The sequence below is a fragment of the Zea mays genome, chromosome 5 (genome assembly GCF_902167145.1).
Source record: "Zea mays cultivar B73 chromosome 5, Zm-B73-REFERENCE-NAM-5.0, whole genome shotgun sequence".
In the NCBI taxonomy this organism is placed as follows: Eukaryota; Viridiplantae; Streptophyta; class Magnoliopsida; order Poales; family Poaceae; genus Zea; species Zea mays.
In genome coordinates, this window is record NC_050100.1 from 129,378,595 (window position 1) to 129,404,930 (window position 26,336).

Consider the following 26,336-nt stretch of genomic DNA (forward strand, 5'->3'; position numbering starts at 1 on the left):
ACAATGGTGGCTGGGTGCTAAGGAATTCCTGGTAGGTAGCCGCCGCGGGGTGACGCTGATGGTCCCCACCACCATAGTGCTGAGGTGGTGGCTGACGCTGAGCTAGCTGCCTCAAAATCTCATTCTGCTGAGCCATGAGCTCCTGCAGAGTGGGAGGCAGTGGCGGCGATGGAGGAACGCGCTCGTTCTGGCCACGACGCTGCCTCCCGGCCATCTGAAAAACCACATACATACTTAACACCACATTTTCAAGTTCAAGATTTTATCGCGGAGAAAAAGTTAAAACAACATGATAGACTCCGACTTCAACAAAAGGATTTTAAAAGGCACCAATTCTTCCTTCCAAATTTAAACTGATGACAGCATCCATCAACAAGCTTCCAAGAGAGTTTAGCACGATTACATCAATTGTCCAAAATGACTCAACTCTATCTAGCCTAGTACCCCAAGGGTGCAAAAGCTAAGCTAGCTGCGAGGAGTCCGACTATCCAACTTCTAAGCCTATCCTGAACACCTAGTGAGTGAACGAAGCAACACTCGACTCGGGGGAAGGTGGTCTTCCCGAGCCAGCAGTGTCCACACTGGAGGCAGGCTCATCTCCTCCCTCGATGTCGACGTCCTCGTTGGCCTCCAGGTCCTGGATCTCCTGGTGATGCATATCCAGGTGCTCGTTAGCCTCAGCAAGCTGCTGCTGAGTGTTAATGAGCTGATCCTCTAGAACCTCGATGGTGTTCTCCCTGGTGCCCACTAGCTCCTCCAACTCTTGGATATCAGTGGATAGCTGCTCCACCTGCAAGTCCTTCTCCACCATTTCTTGAGACAAGTCAACCACGAGTTCCTCTCTGTTGTCCAACGTAATCTTTGTTGCCTCCAGCAGTGCCATCAGATGGGACATCGCCTCACCGCGCATCACCTGCAGACGGTACAGAGCATTCATGCACCGTACGGTCAAGTGCGCGGTCTGTCCTGGGTAGATGGCCCAGATATCCTTGGCATGCTCCACCCGATCCTTCCACATTGGGTCGTCCTCCCTCTCAGCGGGGAACAAGCCAATGGGGTGGGTAGCCAGCTCCAAAGGATGGAATCCGCAGAAAGTAGTCAATCCATGCAGAGCGATCGCCTCGATCGTGTCCTCCGCTCGGTATCCGAAAGACTCAGAGTCCAAGGAGCGCCAGCCTGGCTGCAGGGGATGAGGCTCCAAAGTCATCCTCACTCTACAGCGAGGCACTCGGTGCTTCTCGAACTGCTGCACCGTATACTGAGGGGGTGTCGCGTATCCGGCCCCCTGAAGTATCTCCCATAAAATGCGGGGAAAGCCCTCTCGTGCAAGTCCGTCAGTGTGGGACAGTGCATTTCCGTCATCGGAGGATCCGTGGGAAGTCATATGTGTATGGTTAAGCGTAAAAAGAAAAAGAATTATAAAAAGAACAAGAAAAATAAAACTCAGCCTTTCTCTAGTTAAATAAAAAGGCACTTGGGACCTAGTTGGTTGTTATCTGGTGTTTAAGTCCTTACTTAATTATCCATTTGCTTAATTAAGAATGCATGCATGCTCGTCCTGAACGACCTCACAACAAGATAAAAGGAATAGGGAAGAACTCCCATCCTGTAAATGTGGCCTATAGGGCCTAATCACTTAGCCACCTAGCTACCCTTCTATCATCCTAAGGCTTCACGTCCTAGGTCTATCCTGCTCGTCCTACTATCTATCCAACATTGTTTCTATCAAGTTTTACTTTGGAAAAAGATGGTATTCATATTTTATTGATTCCTCTGTGGCGGTACAAGCTCCGATACCAGCTGTGGCGGAACTGCCCGAATTATTCCAACTTAAGTGCCTAAGCCCCGCCTTAGAGGCTAGACCACACTTAAATAGGAATAACCCGTCAATCCCTTGGATCTAGTCCGACACGGCCACTGACAGGATCAAGTACCACAATCTCACTCGATGGTGAGTCACAGAGCAAATACAATAAGGCATAAAACCATACATGTCAGAGCATTAAATTATTACGTCATCACCATCATCGAAGTTTTTGCAAAAGTAACCATCATTGTTCGAAGTGCAGCGGAAATAAACTAACGGTAACTAAATAGAGAGATGGGGAAGCCTGTCCCATCACTCCTCATGCTCCTCCTCAGCCGAGGCAGGGTCCCACTCGACAGTCCAACCCGGTGGCAAGGTGGACGGCCAAGTTAATCCAGCAACCATTTCCTCCAGAGAACCTGTAAAAATTATGCCACAAGCAAGGCTGAGTATACTAATACTCAGCTAGACTTACCCGGTGTGAGGAGTCTACTCCTCTACCTCTAGACATGCAGTTGTTTGGCTGTGGGGTTTGGTTGCCAAAAGCACTAGCTGAGTTTCTAAATCAAGATTTTAACTTGGTCAAAATTAAGCGTGACTCTCTTAAGGCTAAAAAGTGGACTATCTATTCATACATGGTAGCAAGCATTATTAGCAATCAACATCTTATATCGACTCATCATATTTCCACTTGTTACTCAATGCAGTACAATGGATCAAGCAATCTCATTAGCTGCGAGAAGCAGACGATTCAAATCGAGTTTTTATCCTTGCAAGGTAAACCTAAACACACGACATGTAGGGGCACTCCGTCCCCACACACATCAACCATCCCCATCGATTCCCTGGCAACAGATCAGGGCTCACCGCCTTGGCGTACAATGCCTCACTGACCCCGACTGGCCGTCGTGCAGTGACCGCACTTGTACCCACCATAACCGGAATGGGAGACATCGTCTCAGGTCGCGTGAGGGGATATGTCTGCGGGCAGGTTCACTCAGGTACTAGGCTTACCGATTTACCATATTTCTCGGTATGTGTTTAGTACGTTCAAACGCTTGACACAGGTATCCGCACGTTAATCCTTATTCCATTTTCCATCTCGTAAACAACCAATCCCCATGGATTGTTGTCCACCAACTAGTATCATGATAGTGTGAAAGTGGGTACAATCAATTTCCTGATCTCGCGCGAGTGCTAGAAAAATCACTCGTCTTCTACCGAGATCCTAATTAAATAAAGCAACTACTCGTCCTATCATACTAGTATTCATCTCAAAAGGATTCCTGAGATCATGCAACTAGGGTTTCAATCAACTCCTACACTTAAGTGCACATTACAATCCTACAAACATTAAGTGCAGTAAAATAACATATAGAACAGGTTATGCATAAAACCGGGGCTTGCCTTCTAAAGCAGTGGCAGACAGGTCCTCTGGTGCAGGCTCGGGGGCTGGATCCGGGGCTACCTCCTGAGCAGCTCCTTGCTCCGGCACGAGGATGTACTCTCCGTCAGCAAGGTTACAGTCTATCGAATGCAATGAACATGTATGCCATGATTATGCAGGATTTAATAACATTATGCTAAAAAGAAACTAAGTCAAGAAGTAACTTGGGTTTTCTTGGTTATGTGGGGCTTTTAGTGGGTTAGACTTATCACCCTTAGGCTTAGGTTTTTTGTTGAGGATAAATATAGGGAATTTGTATTGCTCTTGTACCCTTCAGTGGATAAGATACAAAGGATTTTATGATGGCACCATTTTCTATTATCCACTTTTCCCTTTCTTTCATTTTCTACTTATGGTTTCTAGGGTAGGTTTGAACTATGACAGGGGTTTAATATTTTCCAAAAATTCTATAAAAAGTACAGTGGGTTGTCATTTGCTATTCTAGCCTGTTTTAAGAATTTGAGGCTTAAAGTACAAAGGCTAGGCTTTAAGCAAAAATAACAAAAGTTATGCAAAATGGGCCACTTTACACTACATCTCTTAGTTAGGGGTGGGTTCTGTCCTAAAGGTTATTTTTGCTGGCATCCAATAGTAATAATAGGCTTCTGTGCTAAAAATCACAGAAAACTAAGGGGTGGTTATTTAGTTATGATTTTCTTAAGTTTAATGTCAAAAAGGCACTTTCTACTACATTATTATTTGAAAAATGTCAAACAGCAGATTTCATATTTTTCCTAAGTTCTTATTAATAAAAAATTAGTTATCCCAAGGGTGGGGGTGTTTTTACCTTGGGGTTATTTTTGTAGGGTTTTTCTAAGTTATCCTTATTTTATTAAAATAAAAGGTATCCTACTTATTTTATACTAAACCAGGGTATGATAGGTTTTTCCAGTGAACTATATTGAATAAGTATCCTAACAAAAATAGAGGTGCTCTCTGGTTCATTATTTATACCCTCTTTTCTATTTTTCTTAATCCTAAGCATAGTGCAAAATAAGGGGTAAAGACTAACCTTTTGGGGTGGACAGAGAGGTTTAACATTTTTAAACAGGTCAGTAGGTAGATATAAACTTCTCCAAATTTTTCTAACCCTAGTCAAATAGCACAACTATTTTTCTTTCTATTATTGAGCTTTTGGCTAAAACTAACATTAAATCAGAACTTTAAAGTTTTCTATAGTACATAGGGGGTTTTATATTTTTCTTAAGTAGGTTACATTAATTAAAGTCTGGCAAAATTGGTTTGACCAAATTTGGATGAACTAAACAGAAGTTATGGATTTTCAAAGTTTCTGTTCAAATTTAAAATCAGGTTTAATAAGGTTTTCTGAAAAAAACAGTTTACACCGAGGTCCCTGGGTTTAAACTAAATCAACCTTCGCAACTCTACCCTTGCGCCACTATTCCCCTGTGTCTCTGACATTTCACAAAACCCCCTGACCTTCTCTCCCTCTCACCCACAGTCCTTCCCCCTATGTAAACAGTAACCGCGGGAAAGAAAAGGGTGGCGCGGCTTACCGGCGGCGAGGGAGGTCCGGCGAAGGGTGGGGTTGGCTCGGGGAGACTCTGGCGGTCACGTCGAGGTACGGCTTGACTTCGGGGATGGCCGGAATCGCCCGGTCCACGCGCGCAGGCGGGTGTTCTCGTCGGCGGCGAGTGTACCGGCCAAACCACGGCGAACTGGTTCAATCTAAGGGCACGGTGAGCTTCATGGGGTAACGTAGTGACCGTGTGCACAAGGAATCGAAGGATGGTTGAGTGGATTACCCGGTCCACGTACTCCGGCGGGGTTGAGAGCTCCGGCGAGCGTGGACTGGCCTCTCCGGCGAAGCAAACTCCGATTCCTCGCTCGGGGAGCTTCACGGAGGTGTGCACAGTCTTCTCCGAGGGCTGGACGGAGTTGGGAATGGCTCTATTGGCCGGTCTACGGTGACAGAGGGATTGGGCGGCCGCGGACACGCTGCGCACGGGCAAACGGCGGCGAGCTCAACTCTGGTGAGGTTTGAGGGTGCGCGGAAGAGTGCAGTCGAAGCCTGGGAGGGCTTTATAGGCGCGGGCACGGGCCATGGCGCTGGCTTGGCTCGGGCGCGACGCTGGGCATGCGGGGGCGCGCGTGAGCGTGCTCTAGCGCGGGCAGGAAGCGTCGAACACGTGGAGGTGTGTTTCTTCCATTGTTCAAACGTCTCCAGAGATCGCAAACGTGCGAATCTTGCCATGAATCCGGCGCAGACCTCTTCCTGGCACCTAGGGCTATCTCACATGTGTGAGTTCCAATGGAGGATACGCCCTAGATCAGGAGATAGACGGACACCAAATCTGGCTTGTCTCACTGCCCACCTCGCGACAAAACTGATGCCAATACCTGTCAAACGTCAAAGTCTCGGTTTCCACTTTTTCCAGGGGGTGCCTTAGGTGGTATACCACATTTTTGGTATAGAACCTAAGTGGTTTTGGTGCCATCTTCAAGGTGAACACGGTTGGTCTTTGGATTAGGGTTAGAATTTGACTTAGAGGGAAATAGAGAGCTCTAGCTCTCTCTCCACTTGGAGATTTGAATTGGAGTTTCTCTAGGGGTCTTTTTGCAATATTTCCCTCCCCTAATTGCTGGTTATAAGGTTACTTAAGGTTTGGGTAAAAGTTACTCATGCTTTGCACACTTGCTCACTCTCTTTTCCCTCTTATCTAGGGTTTTGGGAGATAGGGTTTAAGAGAGGTCTAGGGTTCTTCTCCCCTCTTATCCAAGGTAGTAAGTGTGCAAGGATTAGAGTAATGCTTCTTAGGTCATTGGCAACTTGATTAGCACATGATCTCCAAAGTTCTTATGTGTTGCCCTAAGCCTCTTCCACATATAATTCACAGTCCTTAGTGCCAAGGTGTGCTCTAGCCATGGTAACACCTGGGGTGTTACATATTCTGCGATGGTTCTTGGGGAACCTTCGGGGCAGGAGCAGCCGCTGTGTTGGTCGCACCCTCCAAAGTTAAAACTTGCTACGCAACAAGACTTGATTTCAGTTGCACAAATAACATTGCTGAGTACGAAGCTTTGCTCTTGGGTCTTCGGAAGTTAAAGGCAATGGGAATTAGAAGGGCGGTTCTTAAAACTGATTCCCAGGTTATTTCTGGTCATATTGACAAGAGTTGTAAAACAAGATACCCAAAGCTTGAGAAATATTTAGACACGGTCCGAAGGATTGAGGCTTCCTTTGAAGGGTTTTCTGTCAAAAATATTCCTCGAGGAGAAAATGAACATGCTGATTTGCTAGCCAAGTCAGCAGCACAGGGGCTGCCCTTACCTTCGAAAGTATTTTTTGAAACAATAAAAGCACCTTCGGTTGAACTTCTTGAAAGAGCAGTTCTTAACATATCTCCTGTTTATAGTGAAGACTGGAGAACTGAGATCATCTATTTCCTTGAGGGTAACTTTCTTTCAGATGACGAAGCTTATAACTGTAACATCCCTGGTGTTTACCTCCTGTTGAAGTGTGCTTGTGGACTCAAGCACGAAATATCGGCAATAATAACAGTCTCTATGTTCTAATATTCACCTATCAAAATTTCGATGTCTTTTTCGCCTCTGTCTATCCGGCCTGTTCTAACAGCTTCACGAGGTTAGAACATATTTGTTCCGGAGATTGGCGTGTCTGGTGATCATTTAAAATTCATCGATCGCGCAAATACGAATTTGAAAATTTAGTTCAGTCCTCGGATTTCATCCTAAACAAATTAAATAGAACTCAACGACTAAAGTTTTTAGGTGTAAAATAATTTAGTTCCCCTCGTTAATCGAAACATCACGTCCGAGGATTTATAATTGTGGTTGGTTTCCAGCAAATAATATTAGACCTCAACGACAAAAGTACTGATGTAAAACTAAACTAGACCGAGATAATTGGAGCCGAGACCGTGTATTCGTAATTAATCAGTTTCCCAGTTCATTAATGCGAAGAAATTAAATATGTTCCTTAGCAGATATATTTTTGTCCAATTTCAAACTTAAGCAAATGTTATCTAAATACAATCACCCATATAAGTTTCAGTCCGACTAAATTAGACCACGTCCAAATCCTAATACCAGAACTCAGATTTCTGAAATTTGCTTTTGCCAAAATAAATGAGATTCAGATAAATTCTATTTGGTTTCGATTAAATCAAACCCTGTCACAACCTTGTCACAAGTACCGTCGACCCGTATCGTTGTGATCTGATCCACTTATACCCTGTTCAAACCCTAATTTTTGAGCTCGGGTTTGTATTATTTTGTTGATGAAAATGGGAGAAGAAAATTCTAAACTTCTCTCTTATTCTCTCCACCGCCTAACTCTCTTCTTTTTCTCCCTCACGTCTCTTTCTCTCCTTCACAGCCGCACTCTCCTCCCTGCAGCTCGCTCCATCTTCCTCCCTCCCATGGTCGTGCCCTCGGCTCCCTCTGTTCAAGCCCCCATCAGCCGCTCCAGTTCGCCATGGCCACCGTCGCACATGGCCATGCCAAGCTGGCCGTCCCTGCTCCATCCGATAGCGCTGCTCTCTGCATCTCCCATGGTCGAGCTCACCGCGTCCCTGTGTTTGAGTCCGTCGACCTCCAGCTCGCCAGCCGCGCCCTCCCTGCTCGCCCAGCCCCTCTGCTCACTGGTTTCTCCCCACGCCAGCAGCAGCAAGCAGCCATGGCACCTCCTTCCCCTGCTCGCCCTCCCTCTGTGCCCAGCCTCCTCTCTGTTCTTCCGTGGAGCAATAGCCCTCCTCTAATTCTGCAGCAGCAGCTCTCCCTTTTTTCATTTGTTCTCCATGAATGAAAGCCCAAGCGCCAGCCCCCCTCCCTTTCGTCAAGTGGTGAGCTCCGAATCTTTTTATTCTTTCCCTAGACCTTGCGTGTTATATTTTGATTTCAGTTTGTTGTCCATGTCATGACGCTTGTGAAACTCTATGTGTTTGTGTGTGAGATTGGAAGAGAGTTCTAGGGAAATCGATGGAGACGAAACCGTGTTTCAGTTCGACGCGGTCTAGGTGTTTGATGGAATGGATGAACCGGAGATCCTTGTTGCTCTTGCGAAATCCGAGTCTATTTAGTGTTGGTAAGCTAATTCATTATTAGTATTGATTGAATTGTTAGATGAATTGAATAGATATGTTTGGTGAATATATATGCATCATGAGTTAGTAGTGATACCTCTTCGTGGATAGTGACATGATTGTATTCATGGTTATGGTTAAAATAAGTGATGACGGTATTGCTGTCCAAACCTGCACGTACAGTTTTGATTGTGCAACTAATTGAGTGAAGTAAATCATGTTTTCTGTGAAAGTGTTATATAGAAAAGTTGTAGCTAACCTCTTCATCTTACTTGTGCTAAAATTTCATAACCATAGGACTAGTAGTTTAGGAGTTATGATTTTTTCAAGTCCAGTTTCAGAATCTGTCCCAATTCTGGACAGGTTTCGAAAATTGCATTTTTTGGCTAAGTTAAAATGAGAACCAGTCTTTAGTAATTATAGAAGAATTTTAGTACTTTTCTTAAGCTTCCCAACAAATTTTGGATCACCCTTTTTGGTGATCTAAAAGTCATGTTATGGCTGTTTGAAATGTGATGTCTGAATCTGTTCAAATCTGGACAGCAATGTTTGTTTGTATTAACTGACCTCGATACACATTGAATCACCTTGAGATGTTTATAAATGAATTGTAAACAATTGTATTAGCTTTTTAAAAAATCTAGGATCACCTGATTTGAATATCTGAAACTCCAGTTATGGAATTTTAAAGTGAGTGACCGAATTCTGTCCAAATCTGGACAGAAATTGTGTTTAGTACAGTTTGACCTTTCTAAAGATCGAATCTTGTTGTGATGATAATACCAAAGGTGTAGAAGACTTTATAATCTTTCCAGAAAGTCTTAGTTTACTATTTTTGGATGCATAATTTGTGAGTTATGAATAAAACAATTAACCGCTGTGCTGCTGTCCCAAAATCAGCAGGCATTAAAATGATTTGCTTGGAATTTTTTTTGTAGGTAACTAGATTTGTTTAGTCCTTGGCTTGATTAATGAAGTATGGTAGTTGTATATGGTTGTTCTTTTCTTTCTTAATGCTTGCCTTAGACTTTAGCATTTTAAGAAGGAAGTAAATACTTTGGTTAGTGTATTTGAGTTAGCGACTATTTAGACCTTTAAGTTAAGATGAGTGCAATTTCATTGAACCCTATGTTAATTGGTAGTGAATTATCCGTTAGTTCTAAGTATGTTCTGATGTTTTGTTTAGTCGATATACATTAATAGTTAATCTAGAGGAATGTTTTAGAAAGTTAGATGGATGGTTTTTAACATACTAAGTTTTAGATGTGTTCAATAATTGTGAGCTTGAATTGTTACTTGACTCTCGATTCTATGTTCTAGTTAAGGAAAATACATAGCTTGTGTAGGGTTCAATATTCTTTGATGTTTGTGTTAGATTTGGTTAAGCCAGAGAAACGTAATTGTGATACGTAGTGATATGTCAACATATAGTAATTGTTTTTAAGTATTGCGGTACATCAGTGTTATATTCTAAATATATTAGGACTTGTATGTTGCTAATGTTACTTGGTGATTGATTTAGGTCCGATTGACTAGAACGCCATGTTTGATGTAGAATTAAATATATCTAGTTGTTACACTTAAAAGTTGTGATGTTTTGCTTTAATTCTGTATCCTCCTTAGTATAACTTATCTATCTTGTGCTATTTATGCTCCTACTCACTCATATGCATTATGCATATCATTTAGGTACGTTAATTGATCACGTGATGTGAAAGGCAAGGTTTGGATTGATCTCAAGATAATGCTGATGGACGAAGCTAAAGTGGGTGAATCAAACAAATGCCAGGATGAGAGATGCTCACCAAGTGGTCTTCATCTAACAACACTAACTTAGTGTTATCCCAGGCAAGCCCCGGTGCATTTGCCACCTCCTTGCTGTTTTTAAACTTTTATCACTTATGATGCATTAGGTGGTAGGAGTTGAATGATTAAACCTTCGTTTGCATAACTTCCTTGAACTATTGATTACCATCCTTGATACATGTTTTAAAAAGCTAGATGTGCTTAGTATGCTCATAGACTAAGAACAAAATGTTTTGATCTATGAATCATGTTTTTACAAAGAAAAGAGGCTGGAGTGATGAAGGTATCAAAGGCCTTGATGACTTCATCATTTCAGTAGGGTACCTCTTACAGGTACCAGGTTTTCAGAAATAACTTAATATGAGACCAGACGTTGAGCAGGAAAGGTCGCCCGTCTGTGTCGCTTAAGGACCGTTCCGATTGTTGGCCTGCTGATCTAGGACCCTTTAACTGGCCACATGCCTCATCATGGGTAAGCTTAGCCTCGGTTGGACCAATACCAGAAAGGCCGGCCCGCAATGGGAGTGGAGAGATGGCGAGAGTATCGTGTATCCACCTGGCAAGAGGCTGGATGGTGGGGTACTGAGCTCTCGGTTGGCGGGGACCCGTTCTGGTCTTGAGAAACCCGTGGGCGAGTTGACATATGCAAGGGTTAAGTGCTACATATGTCGTGTGGTTGAAGATCCCCAGCTGGGTATTAATCGATTCGGATCGCTGAACTTCTCGGATATGAAGACTGGATCTTCGACCTTCAGCGTAGATAACAAGTGAAACTAAAGCTGCTAAAATGAAGTTAGTGTAGGACAAGTGAATGATCTAGATTAGGAAAATCTAGATTCAGGAAAAGTACTTAACTGGTGAAGTAAAAGCTTGGCATAAGGATCCACTACTAGTAAGCTTTTCTGCAAAAATGAGTCTTTGAAATTTGATAAGCTTTACCTTGATTCCTAATAAACCAGCATACCCTTGAGAGTCTTTTCTTTAGTCGGGTAAGTCTTGCTGAGTAATTGCGTACTCAGGGTTTTATTCCCTGTTGTTTTTCAGGTTATAAGTTTGTTCTGTTGTGGATGGTGCTAAGTGCCGGTGGGCTCGGCCTCCTTATATAAGTATATCCCATCTTTAGCTTCTTTATTGAGGGTTGTCACTTAAGCTAGCATGTATTTTAAAACTTATAAATGTTTTATACATTTTAAAGTGTAATTCTTTTGAATCACTTTCTTCTGTAATCACTCCGATAATTGTATAATGTAAACTTATTGTAACATATAATCATTTTGCAATAAAGAATTTATTTCCGCTGCAAATATTGGTGTGTGATTTGTGTTTACTTAATCCTGCGATCTTGGTGGTAAGTCGTTTATCCGGGGTCCTCGGGCACTCGGACAGATCCTGTTAAGTTGTTTGGTGCACACGCATAGCTGTCTGAGGTCTTTTAGACAAGGACAGGTGCATGTGGGCCCAATAACTTGGGAGGTTCTGCGACAGCTGGTATCGGAGCTTGATTAAGTATGATACGGTCACATAAGTATTTTCAAAACAAAATTTTGGTTTTGGAAAACCTATTTTCAACTAAACACATTGTTTAGTTTTGAAAAACAGATTTGAACAACTATAATGCTAGCGACATCCTCTATAAGCCCTAAGTTAAGGACTACTAGGTGGCTTAGTTCAGAATACTAACCCACAACCTGGGAAGGATAATGCATACATGTGTAATGTTATTTTTGAGGTCATTCAGTTTTGAATGGATCGACGCTCAAGGTAAGGTGAGATGTGAGAGCATGATCGAACAACCGTCGGTCTAGGGAAGAGCATAAAAAGCGCTTGATTATATACATGTTACACATATGTATATATGAAGGCTGCGAAGTGGAGTAATTACTTTTTGGGATTCAGTACCCCATGGATGTGTATAGGCATACAAACATGGGAATACTGAAAAGTGTAATGTACCACAATGGGCTGCCCTGTGGTTAAAGTGTGGCAGCGGCGCCTATGCGTGGCTCGACGCTTAATGAGGAGCTGGCCTCCATATAGCAATATATGGAGTATAAACTGTGATAAACTGTCATGTGTGAATTGCATCATTGGGAATTGGGCTGTGATGGAATTTTCTGCAGGTACACTAACTTCGAACTCGTATGTGTAGCTGACGACTAGCAACATATCGAGAGAGAACGTAGATATGCCACCGATATAGAACGCTATTGCCACATTATTTTGGCGAAATTTGTGAGGACGAATAGGACGAGCATGCATCCTGATTGTTGCATTGTGTTTGTTGTTTGCGCACAAAAATGCTTCCCTCACCTTTATTCTAATAATTGGTGATTGTGAACGAACCTGCTTTTCTCATCTTTATTCCGATAATAAATAATTGGAAACTTTATGAAGTATTACTGTTCTATAAGCAATTTCTAGCTTTGTTTGTTGTGTTTTTAGACATGTGTTTGTGTGGCCTATGGTTCTTCTTAGTTCGACCATTAGTCCAACCTATGTTTGTTTGTATGCTTGATGTGACGATAGAATATTGGTGACTTGTTTGCATAAACCCAAAATTAGGCCATGTCCTCATCTAGGAGCCATGACCCAAATTGATATTAATTCCCAGAAATTTTTCCCAGTAGCCAAGGACGAGTCTGAATTTCCATCGTTACTTCAGGACCAAGCTTATCTAAATAGGTGTTTAGGTAATATTCTCATAGAAAATAGATGCACATGAGCTTAAGACAAGAATCTCGAGTACGTGTTCTCATCGTTTAATATGTGACTCTTCAGTGGTCATGTTTTCTTTCTAAGCTTCGCCTTGTTTTGGTTGGTGCAAGCTGATATCCCTATTTCAGTTTGCGTCTCCATTAGGATCACATTGTTGCTTTCTTAGTCCAACCTAGGAAAGGAGTGCCCGATCATTTTCTTGAATTTGATGTCTTTGTCTTTCTTATATCTCTCGAAGGCATACCAATTTGGTCTTCTGATCGTTTTGCCCTCTATCTCTAATTGGACGCTAATTATTGACTTGATCATCTCTGCGACGGACATAGGAATATGCTTGGGGCTGAAATAATAGTCTTCCATCGTACTCCCCCATCAACCAATTTAGGTTTTGGCAATCTCGCGTTCCTTTCATCTGGCCATGATTTATTTGGCTCTCTACTTGTAATCATTCTTATAGGTGGAGTCTCTTTTTGTATATTGTCATTCTTGCCCAGTATATTTGTGCCACGTGAGATTTCTTATTGATTACGTCTGGCAATGGTGTTATGACTAAAACTGATGGTGCCGCGACGAGACCGAGGGCCTCCTGTGAATGTACACACATGGTTGTGCTGCTTGGCACGCGCTGGTATCATGGTTAGTAGTTGTAATCCATTATTAGACTATATCGATATGTCATCTCTGCATACTCTAGTTTTTACCCCGTGAGATCCAATATTTGGTGCGAGTTCGGTAATGGTGTCACAATTAATGATTTTTGGTGCCGCCGCGAAACTGAGAGCCCCTTGTGAATGTACATGCAAGGTTATGCTGCTTGGCGCATGCTGGTATCGAGGTCTTTGGTCATGATCCATTGTGGAACTACACTGATGTGTGATCTTCCGTGGACTCCTCCCTTGAAACGATTTTTGTGTTGTTTGCTGAAACAATCAAACAACATATGCCATCACTGTTGGATCAAAAGAGTATATAACTCTGATGTATTCTTTAAGTAAAATTCTTACCAGTTCTGAAGTCTTCATAAAAAAATCGAAACCTATCTGTGTCTAACCGTGTGTTAAAAAAAATTCACCCCTTTCATGTGTGGTCTCTTTTCTCTTGATTTTGGTGGTGACTACACATACAAGTTCCCTTTACGTCCTTTGTGTAAAGGTGAAGCCTTGAAGCTTTTTAGTGTTGAAAGACAACTGATTAGTTTTCAAAATGGAGATTGATTTTCCCTGCTGTTGGGATGCAGGAGTTTATTCATTCGCTCCTTTGTTGACCCATGCATTTTCAACCCTGTTGGTTTGTCATAAAGGAGATAAATGAACAACATGGTGGAATGGATCTCTATTCAAGTATTTGACCTCCTGCTAGCAAATGTGAACCCTCAATCATTGACTTGCCGATGAGTACTAAGAGGACCTACTCAATGTCAAAAGTAGTTCAACAAGTTGGTTTTACTAACTTGCAACTGCCCAATGAACAAAGGTTGAGTTTAGAGATCGTTTTATCGAGTTGTCTAAACTCACTTTAGTTCCACCCATCCTAAGGAAATGCTTACAAAGAGATCAAGTGAAGTCGTCTGGCAACCACCTAATCATCGCTCTAGTCATGCCTTAATTGCCTCACATGTGGTTTTCTCACCCATGTGATCATGTGGAGCTATGCTTAGTGTTTGATAGGATGGTTTGATCACGAAGTCAACATCTACAGATCACTACATTGGTGTTTTCTCAAACTTTTATTGTCTTCCTTAAACTTGGATTCCCTGGCTAATCACGAGTTAACAGTGATGTTATTCGACATCCACCCTCGTCTTATGTGCTAGGAATTTCCAATGACCACTTGTTGGTAAACCACTTTATGTGTGTTTTACCCAAGATGTTGCAACTAATTCTGTTTGGGTAAAGTCGCATATCTACCGCTCGCCCAACAAACTCAGATAGTACAGTGTTACCAGAAAAAGCAAACTGCACACATGGAACCTTATGTGTTCTTCTAGCAGATACCGTCTCTAATTGTTGACCTCTCTGCTTAGATGGAAAGTGATACATGCTATACCCACTAGAGAAACAACATCCTGAGATACTCGCCTTTGCTTGAAACTACCTTATGCTATCGTTGATATGGACAGGGGTTACATGCCTCTCTACTCTTAAAGGTCTTTCGTTCTGAATCTCGGGACGAGATTCTTTTAAGGGGGGAGGGTTGTAACATCCCTGGTGTTTACCTCCTGTTGAAGTGTGCTTGTGGACTCAAGCACGAAATATCGACAATAATAACAGTCTCTATGTTCTAATATTCACTATCAAAATTTCGATGTCTTTTTCGCCTCTGTCTATCCGGCCTGTTCTAACAGCTTCGCGAGGTTAGAACATATTTGTTCCGGAGATTGGCGTGTCTGGTGATCATTTAAAATTCATCGATCGCGCAAATACGAATTTGAAAATTTAGTTCAGTCCTCTGATTTCATCCTAAATAAATTAAATAGAACTCGACGACTAAAGTTTTTAGGTGTAAAATAATTTAGTTCCCCTCGTTAATCGAAACATCACGTCCGATGATTTATAATTGTGGTTGGTTTCCAGCAAATAATATTAGACCTCAACGACAAAAGTACTGATGTAAAACTAAACTAGACCGAGATAATTGGAGCCGAGACCGTGTATTCGTAATTAATCAGTTTCCCAGTTCATTAATGCGAAGAAATTAAATATGTTCCTTAGCAGATATATTTTTGTCCAATTTCAAACTTAAGCAAATGTTATCTAAATACAATCACCCATATAAGTTTCAGTCCGACTAAATTAGACCACGTCCAAATCCTAATACCAGAACTCAGATTTCTGAAATTTGCTTTTGCCAAAATAAATGAGATTCAGATAAATTCTATTTGGTTTCGATTAAATCAAACCCTGTCACAACCTTGTCACAATTACCGTCGACCCGTATCGTTGTGATCTGATCCACTTATGCCCTGTTCAAACCCTAATTTTTGAGCTCGGGTTTGTATTATTTTGTTGATGAAAATGGGAGAAGAAAATTCTAAACTTCTCTCTTATTCTCTCCACCGCCTAACTCTCTTCTTTTTCTCCCTCACGTCTCTTTCTCTCCTTCACAGCCGCACTCTCCTCCCTGCAGCTCGCTCCATCTTCCTCCCTCCCATGGTCGTGCCCTCGGCTCCCTCTGTTCAAGCCCCCATCAGCCGCTCCAGTTCGCCATGGCCACCGTCGCACATGGCCATGCCAAGCTGGCCGTCCCTGCTCCATCCTATAGCGCTGCTCTCTGCATCTCCCATGGTCGAGCTCACCGCGTCCCTGTGTTTGAGTCCGTCGACCTCCAGCTCGCCAGCCGCGCCCTCCCTGCTCGCCCAGCCCCTCTGCTCACTGGTTTCTCCCCACGCCAGCAGCAGCAAGCAGCCATGGCACCTCATTCCCCTGCTCGCCCTCCCTCTGTGCCCAGCCTCCTCTCTGTTCTTCCGTGGAGCAATAGCCCTCCTCTAATTCTGCAGCAGCAGCTCCCCCTTTTTTCATTTGTTCTCCATGAATGAAAGCCCAAGCGCCAGCCCCCTCCCTTTCGTCAAGTGGTGAGCTCCGAATCTTTTTATTCTTTCCCTAGACCTTGCGTGTTATATTTTGATTTCAGTTTGTTGTCCATGTCATGACGCTTGTGAAACTCTATGTGTTTGTGTGTGAGATTGGAAGAGAGTTCTAGGGAAATCGATGGAGAAGAAACCGTGTTTCAGTTCGACGCGCTCTAGGTGTTTGATGGAATGGATGAACCGGAGATCCTTGTTGCTCTTGCGAAATCCGAGTCTATTTAGTGTTGGTAAGCTAATTCATTATTAGTATTGATTGAATTGTTAGATTGAAAGGGAAATGTGCCTTTGGGCCATTTCTAAGTATTTTGGTGATTGAGTGCAAACACAAGTGCTTAAATGTGAAAATATGCCCATGGATGAACAAAGTGCAAATCACAAGTTAAGGTATGTTTCTAAGCCTTAGTACATTGGTTTTGTGTACTAATATTCTTGTCTAAGTGTTAGAAACAGGAAGAAGAAGAAGAGTGGAGGGCTGCTTCGGGCTGGGGCACCGGACTATCCGGTGTGCACCGGACAGTGTCCGGTGCGCCAGACCAGCGCGGAGCAAACCAGCCGCTCTCGGGTTTTTCTCCGGCGACTTCGGCTAAAATTCACCGGACTGTCCGGTGTGCACCGGACTGTCCGGTGAGCCAAAGGTCGGCCGGGCCAACGGTCGGCCGCGCGATCGGCGCGCGACACGTGGCCGAGCCAACGGTCGGAAGGAAGCACCGGACTGTCCGGTGTGCACCGGACTGTCCGGTGCGCCAGATCTGCAACGGTCGGCAACGGTCGGCTTCGCTGTTTATGGAAATAAATCGGGCACCGGACAGTGTCCGGTGTGCACCGGACTGTCCGGTGCGCCCGACGACAGAAGGCAAGGATAGCCTTCCAGATGTGTTCTCAACGGCTCCTAGCTGCCTTGGGGCTATAAAAGGGACCCCTAGGCGCATGGAGGAGAACACCAAGCATTCCTACAACACTCCTAAGCACCAAGACATCGATCTCGCGCATTTGTTTCATTGTGATAGCATATAGAGCTCTTGTGGAGTTGTGAACTCTTTGAGTTGTGTTGCGAGCTCTTGTTGCGACTTGTGTGCGTGCTGTTGCTCTGATCTTTTGAAGTCTTGTGTGTGTTGCTCATCCCCTTCCTTACTCTGTGATTCTCTGTGAACATCTTTTGTAAGGGCGAGAGGCTCCAAGTTGTGGAGATTCCTCGCAAACGGGATTGAGAAAAGAAAAGCAAGAACACCGTGGTATTCAAGTTGATCATTGGATCACTTGAGAGGAGTTGAGTGCAACTCTCGTCCGTTGGGACGCCACAACGTGGAGTAGGCAAGTTTTTGTACTTGGCCGAACCACGGGATAACCACCGTGTCATCTCTGTGATTGATTTCTTGTGGTTATTGTGTTTTGACTCCTCTCTAGCCACTTGGCCATACTTGTGCTAACCCTTAACAAGTTTTTGTGGCTTAAGTTTTGAAGTTTTACAGGATCACCTATTCACCCCCCCTCTAGGTGCTCTCAATTGGTATCGGAGCCGTTCTCTTCAAGAAAGGGACTAACCGCCCGAAGAGATGGATCCTAAAGGGAAGGGAATCGTGATCAACGACAAGGAAAAGGAGTCCTTCGTCAACGAGCCAAAAGATGATAAATCCAACGACTCTGGCTCGGGCCACAGACGTAAAGATGGGAAGAAGAAGAAGACAAGGCGCATCAAGGAGATCGTCTACTACGACAGCGACGAATCCTCTTCTTCCCAAAAGGACGACGACAACGACTACAGGAAGACGGTCAATTCGAACTTTTCATTTGATTATTCTCGTATTCCACATAGTTCGAATTCGCATTTGCTTTCCATTCCTCTCGGAAAACCTCCACACTTTGATGGGAAGGACTACGGATTTTGGAGTCACAAAATGCGTAGTCACTTATTCTCTCTTCATCCAAGCATATGGGAGATTGTAGAGAATGGAATGAAATTTGATAGCTCGGATAGTCCTATGCTTATAAATGAACAAATCCATAGAAATGCACAAACTACTACTGTTCTTTTAGCATCTTTGTGCAGGGAAGAATACAATAAGGTGAGCGGCTTGGACAATGCCAAGCAGATATGGGACACCCTCAAGATCTCTCACGAGGGCAACGACGTCACCATGCTCACCAAGATGGAGTTGGTAGAGGGCGAACTTGGAAGATTTGCTATGATAAGGGGGGAGGAGCCAACCCAAACATACAACCGGCTCAAAACCCTTGTCAACAAGATAAGGAGCTATGGAAGCACGCGATGGACGGACCACGACGTCGTCCGCCTAATGCTAAGGTCCTTTACCGTTCTTGATCCTCATTTGGTGAATAATATTCGTGAGAATCCCAGGTACACCAAAATGTCGCCCGAAGAAATTCTTGGAAAATTTGTAAGCGAGCGGATGATGATCAAGGAGGCGAGGTACGTCGATGACGCGTTGAACGGTCCAATCCACGAGCCTCAACCCATTGCTCTCAAGGCATCGAGAAGCAAGGAGGCACTACCAAGCAAGGTGGCGCAAATTGAGGCGGCCGGGCTTAATGATGAAGAAATGGCTCTCATCATTAAGCGCTTCAAGACGGCGTTAAGGGGTCGCAAGGAGCATCCCAACAAGACCAAGACGAAGGGGAAGCGCTCATGCTTCAAGTGTGGTAAGATTGGTCACTTTATTGCTAATTGTCCCGATAATGATAGTGACCAGGAAAAGAAGAGTGGGAAATGGGAAAAGAAGAAGAATGACAAGAAGGCAAAGGGCGAGGCTCATATTGGAAAGGAGTGGGATTCGGATTGCTCCTCGTCCGACTCCGACAACGAAGGACTCGCCGCCACCGCCTTCAACAAATCAACCCTCTTCCCAAACGAGCGTCACACATGCCTTATGGCAAAGGAGAAGAAGGTATGTACTTGCAACTCTACCTATGCTTCTTCAAGTGAGGACGAATCTAGTGATGAGGATGAAGTAGATTATTCATGTTTGTTCAAGGGCTTAGACAGATCTAAGATAGACAAAATTAATGAATTAATTGATGCCTTGAATGAAAAGAATATACTTTTAGAAAAGCAAGAGGATTTGTTGTATGAAGAACATGATAAGTTTGTAGAGGCTCAAAAATCCCTTGCATTAGAAATTAAGAGGAATGAAATGCTTGCTTGTGAAGTGTCAACATGCCATGATTCTATTTCTAACTTAAAGAGCATAAACGATGATTTAAATGCTAAACTAGTAGAAGCAAATAAATCCAACTCTTGTGTTAAACATGTTGAAATTTGCACTAGGTGTAAGGATGTTGATATTAATGCTTGTAGTGAACACTTAGTTTACATTTCAAAATTGAGTGATGAAGTGGCTAGTCTTAATGCTCAACTTAAGACTAGCAAAAGTGATTTTGAAAAACTAAAATTTGCTAGGGATGCCTACACGGTTGGTAGACACCCCTCAATTAAGGATGGACTTGGCTTCAAGAGGGAAGCCAAGAACTTAACAAGCCATAAGGCTCCCATTCCCGCCAAGGAGAAAGGGAAGGCCCCTATGGCTACTAGTGCTAAAAGGAACCATGCCTTTTTGTATCATGATAAAAGACAAACTAGAAGTTATGATGCTTTTGATTCATATGTTTATGATTCTCATGCCATGTTTGCTCCTAGTTCTTCTTATGTGTATGATAGAAATGTTACTAGGAGAAATGTTGTTCCTAAAAGAAATGTTGCAAATGTTCATAGAAACGTAGTGAATGAACCCTCTACAATTTATTGTGCTTTGAATGCTTCATTTGCAATTTGTAGAAAGGATAGAAAAGTAATTGCTAGGAAGTTAGGGGCAAAATGCAAAGGTGATAAAACTTGCATTTGGGTCCCTAAGGAAATTGTGACTAACCTTGTAGGACCCAACAAGAGTTGGGTACCTAAGTCCCAAGCCTAAATTTGCCTTGCAGGTTTATGCATCCGGGGGTTCAAGCTGGATTATCGACAGCGGATGCACAAACCATATGACGGGGGAGAAGAAGATGTTCACCTCCTACGTCAAGAATAAAGATTCCCAAGATTCAATTATATTCGGTGATGGGAATCAAGGCAAGGTAAAAGGTTTAGGTAAAATTGCAATTTCTAATGAGCACTCCATATCTAATGTGTTTTTAGTTGAGTCTCTTGGATATAATCTGCTATCTGTGAGTCAATTATGCAATATGGGATATAACTGTCTATTTACAAATGTAGATGTGTCTGTCTTTAGAAGAAGTGATGGTTCACTAGCTTTTAAGGGTGTATTAGACGGCAAACTTTATTTAGTAGATTTTGCAAAAGAAGAGGCCGGTCTAGATGCATGCTTAATAGCTAAGACTAGCATGGGCTGGCTGTGGCATCGCCGCTTAGCACATGTGGGGATGAAGAACCTTCACAAGCTTCTAAAGGGAGAACACGTGATAGGTCTAACTAATGTTCAATTCGAAAAAGATAGACCTTGTGCAGCTTGTCAAGCAGGGAAACAGGTGGGAGGCTCTCATCACACCAAAAATGTGATGACGACATCAAGACCCTTGGAGATGCTGCATATGGACCTTTTTGGACCCGTCGCCTATCTGAGCATAGGAGGAAGTAAGTATGGTTTAGTTATTGTTGATGACTTTTCCCGCTTCACTTGGGTGTTCTTTTTGCAGGAAAAGTCCGAAACCCAAGGGACCCTCAAACGCTTCCTCAGGAGAGCTCAAAATGAGTTTGAGCTCAAAGTGAAGAAGATAAGGAGCGACAACGGGTCCGAGTTCAAGAACCTTCAAGTGGAGGAGTTCCTTGAAGAGGAAGGGATCAAGCACGAGTTCTCCGCTCCCTACACACCACAGCAAAATGGTGTGGTAGAGAGGAAGAACAGGACGCTCATCGACATGGCGAGGACGATGCTAGGAGAGTTCAAGACCCCCGAGTGCTTTTGGACGGAAGCCGTGAACACGGCGTGCCACGCCATCAACAGGGTCTACCTTCATCGCCTCCTCAAGAAGACGTCGTATGAGCTACTAACCGGTAACAAACCCAATGTATCGTACTTTCGTGTATTTGGGAGTAAATGCTACATTCTAGTGAAGAAGGGTAGAAATTCTAAGTTTGCTCCCAAAGCTGTAGAAGGGTTTTTGTTAGGTTATGACTCAAATACAAAGGCGTATAGAGTCTTCAACAAATCATCGGATTTAGTTGAAGTCTCTAGCGATGTTGTATTTGATGAGACTAATGGCTCTCCAAGAGAGCAAGTTGTTGATTGTGATGGTGTAGATGAAGAAGATGTTCCGACGGCCGCTATACGGACCATGGCGATTGGAGAAGTACGGCCACAGGAACAAGATAAACGAGATCAACCTTCTTCCTCAACTATGGTGCATCCCCCAACCGAAGATGACGAACAGGTACCTCAAGTGGAGGCGCTTGATCAAGGGGGAGCACAAGATGATCAAGTGATGGAGGAAGAAGCGCAACCGGCACCTCCAACCCAAGTTCGAGCGACGATTCAAAGGGATCATCCCGTCGATCAAATTCTGGGTGACATTAGCAAGGGAGTAACTACTCGATCTCGATTAGTTAATTTTTGTGAGCATTACTCCTTTGTCTCTTCTATTGAGCCTTTCAGGGTAGAGGAGGCCTTGCTAGATCCGGATTGGGTATTGGCCATGCAGGAGGAGCTCAACAACTTCAAGCGCAATGAAGTTTGGACACTGGTGCCTCGTCCGAAGCAAAATGTTGTGGGAACCAAGTGGGTGTTCCGCAACAAACAGGACGAGCACGGGGTGGTGACGAGGAACAAGGCTCGACTTGTGGCAAAAGGTTATGCCCAAGTCGCAGGTTTGGACTTTGAGGAGACTTTCGCTCCTGTGGCTAGGCTAGAGTCCATTCGTATCTTGCTAGCATATGCCGCTCACCATTCTTTCAGGTTGTACCAAATGGATGTGAAGAGCGCTTTCCTCAACGGACCAATCAAGGAGGAAGTGTACGTGGAGCAACCCCCTGGCTTCGAGGATGAACGGTACCCCGACCATGTGTGTAAGCTCTCTAAGGCGCTCTATGGACTTAAGCAAGCCCCAAGAGCATGGTATGAATGCCTTAGAGACTTTTTACTTGCTAATGCTTTCAAGGTTGGGAAGGCCGATCCAACTCTTTTTACAAAGACATGTGATGGTGATTTGTTTGTGTGCCAAATTTATGTCGATGACATAATATTTGGTTCTACTAACCAAAAGTCTTGTGAAGAGTTTAGCAGGGTGATGACGCAGAAATTCGAGATGTCGATGATGGACGAGTTGAACTACTTCCTTGGGTTCCAAGTGAAGCAACTCAAGGACGACACCTTCATCTCCCAAACAAAGTACACGCAAGATCTGCTAAAGCGGTTTGGGATGAAGGACGCCAAGCCCGCAAAGACTCCGATGGGGACCGACGGACACACCGACCTCAACAAAGGAGGTAAGTCCGTTGATCAAAAAGCATACCGGTCAATGATAGGTTCTTTGCTTTATTTATGTGCTAGTAGACCGGATATTATGCTTAGCGTATGCATGTGTGCTAGATTTCAATCCGATCCTAAGGAGTGTCACTTAGTGGCGGTGAAGCGAATTCTTAGATATTTGGTTGCTACGCCTTGCTTCGGGCTCTGGTATCCAAAGGGGTCTACCTTTGACTTAGTTGGATACTTAGACTCCGACTATGCTGGATGTAAGGTCGATAGGAAGAGTACATCGGGGACGTGCCAATTCTTAGGAAGGTCCCTGGTGTCATGGAACTCTAAGAAACAAACATCCGTTGCCCTATCCACCGCTGAGGCCGAGTATGTTGCCGCAGGACAGTGTTGCGCGCAACTACTTTGGATGAGGCAAACCCTCCGGGACTTTGGCTACAATCTGAGCAAAGTACCACTCCTATGTGACAATGAGAGTGCTATCCGCATGGCGGAGAATCCTGTTGAGCACAGCCGCACAAAGCACATAGACATCCGGCATCACTTTTTGAGAGACCACCAGCAAAAGGGAGATATCGAAGTGTTTCATGTTAGCACCGAGAACCAGCTAGCCGATATCTTCACTAAGCCTCTAGATGAGAAGACCTTTTGCAGGTTGCGTAGTGAGCTAAATGTCATAGATTCGCGGAACCTGGATTGAATTGTAGCATACATGTACTTATGCTTTTGATCATGTTCCTTTTTGCATTTTGTTGCTTATTATGGTGCTCAAGTTGTACAAACACTCCCTGGACCTCACAAGTCCGTTGCAAAGTGATGCACATGTGTAGGGGGAGATGTGTTACAACTTGACCCTTTGAGACTAACCATGTGCTTAAGTTTGATGATTTAGTCTCGAAGGAGGATTGAAAGGGAAAAGGTGGACTTGGACCATGAAAGACTTCCACTGCACTCCGATGAGAGGGTAACTAATTCCAAGTTCATCTCATGAAATCTTATTGCCATTTGCTCTTAATTGAAGACTTTGGTGAGGCAATGGGGTTAAGAGGCCAAGATTGATCCCGTTTTGGTGCTTCATGCCAAAAAGGGGGAGAAAATAAAGGCCAAAGTGATAAATGGATCAGCTACCACTTGAGAGATTTTGAAAATAGGAGAAAATAAAGGCCAAAGTGATAAATGGATCAGCTACCACTTGAGAGATTTTGAAAATAGTAGAATAGAGTTTTTGTTGTGTCAAAAGGCTTTTATTATCTCGTATTGTCTCTATTGACAAAAGTTGGCTTCTTGTGGGGAGAAGTGTTGATTATGGGAAATAGGGGGAGTTTTTGAAATCTTTGATCAATCTCTTTTGGAATGACTCTCTTTATGCTTCAATATGTGTGTTTGACTTAGAGATAGAGATTTGAGTTTGATTTGCAAAAACAAACCAAGTGGTGGCAAAGGATGATCCATATATGTCAAAATTGAATAAAACTCAAAGTTAGTTTTTATTTGAAGTAGTTTTGCACTTGTTCCACTTGCTTTATGTTGTGTTGGCATAAATCACCAAAAAGGGGGAGATTGAAAGGGAAATGTGCCTTTGGGCCATTTCTAAGTATTTTGGTGATTGAGTGCAAACACAAGTGCTTAAATGTGAAAATATGCCCATGGATGAACAAAGTGCAAATCACAAGTTAAGGTATGTTTCTAAGCCTTAGTACATTGGTTTTGTGTACTAATATTCTTGTCTAAGTGTTAGAAACAGGAAGAAGAAGAGGAGTGGAGGGCTGCTTCGGGCTGGGGCACCGGACTGTCCGGTGTGCACCGGACAGTGTCCGGTGCGCCAGACCAGCGCGGAGCAAACCAGCCGCTCTCGGGTTTTTCTCCGGCGACTTCGGCTAAAATTCACCGGACTGTCCGGTGTGCACCGGACTGTCCGGTGAGCCAAAGGTCGGCCGGGCCAACGGTCGGCCGCGCGATCGGCGCGCGACACGTGGCCGAGCCAACGGTCGGAAGGAAGCACCGGACTGTCCGGTGTGCACCGGACTGTCCGGTGCGCCAGATCTGCAACGGTCGGCAACGGTCGGCTTCGCTGTTTATGGAAATAAATCGGGCACCGGACAGTGTCCGGTGTGCACCGGACTGTCCGGTGCGCCCGACGACAGAAGGCAAGAATAGCCTTCCAGATGTGTTCTCAACGGCTCCTAGCTGCCTTGGGGCTATAAAAGGGACCCCTAGGCGCATGGAGGAGAACACCAAGCATTCCTACAACACTCCTAAGCACCAAGACATCGATCTCGCGCATTTGTTTCATTATGATAGCATATAGAGCTCTTGTGGAGTTGTGAACTCTTTGAGTTGTGTTGCGAGCTCTTGTTGCGACTTGTGTGCGTGCTGTTGCTCTGATCTTTTGAAGTCTTGTGTGTGTTGCTCATCCCCTTCCTTACTCCGTGATTCTCTGTGAACATCTTTTGTAAGGGCGAGAGGCTCCAAGTTGTGGAGATTCCTCGCAAACGGGATTGAGAAAAGAAAAGCAAGAACACCGTGGTATTCAAGTTGATCATTGGATCACTTGAGAGGAGTTGAGTGCAACTCTCGTCCGTTGGGACGCCACAACGTGGAGTAGGCAAGTTTTTGTACTTGGCCGAACCACGGGATAACCACCGTGTCATCTCTATGATTGATTTCTTGTGGTTATTGTGTTTTGACTCCTCTCTAGCCACTTGGCCATACTTGTGCTAACCCTTAACAAGTTTTTGTGGCTTAAGTTTTGAAGTTTTACAGGATCACCTATTCACCCCCCTCTAGGTGCTCTCATAGATGAATTGAATAGATATGTTTGGTGAATATATATGCATCATGAGTTAGTAGTGATACCTCTTCGTGGATAGTGACATGATTGTATTCATGGTTATGGTTAAAATAAGTGATGACGGTATTGATTGTGACATGATTGTATTCATGCACGTACAGTTTTGATTGTGACATGATTGTGACATGATAGTGACATGATTGTATTCATGCACGTACAGTTTTGATTGTGCAACTAATTGAGTGAAGTAAATCATGTTTTCTGTGAAAGTGTTATATAGAAAAGTTGTAGCTAACCTCTTCATCTTACTTGTGCTAAAATTTCATAACCATAGGACTAGTAGTTTAGGAGTTATGATTTTTTCAAGTCCAGTTTCAGAATCTGTCCCAATTCTGGACAGGTTTCGAAAATTGCATTTTTTGGCTAAGTTAAAATGAGAACCAGTCTTTAGTAATTATAGAAGAATTTTAGTACTTTTCTTAAGCTTCCCAACAAATTTTGGATCACCCTTTTTGGTGATATAAAAGTCAGGTTATGGCTGTTTGAAATGTGATGTCTGAATCTGTCCAAATCTGGACAGCAATGTTTGTTTGTATTAACTGACCTCGATACACATTGAATCACCTTGAGATGTTTATAAATGAATTGTAAACAATTCTATTAGCTTTTTAAAAAGTC

The 26,336-nt window shown here is 43.6% G+C and overlaps 1 long non-coding RNA gene across 1 annotated transcript; it reads left to right on the forward strand.

Annotated features, from left to right (window-relative positions):
* Positions 1–7,613: 7,613 nt before the first annotated feature.
* On the forward strand, positions 7,614–11,429 carry LOC100279913 (uncharacterized). Its single transcript, NR_159989.1, has 4 exons — positions 7,614–8,080; positions 8,191–8,322; positions 10,010–10,168; positions 11,171–11,429. It is a non-coding gene; the product is annotated as an uncharacterized lncRNA (long non-coding RNA).
* Positions 11,430–26,336: the final 14,907 nt, after the last annotated feature.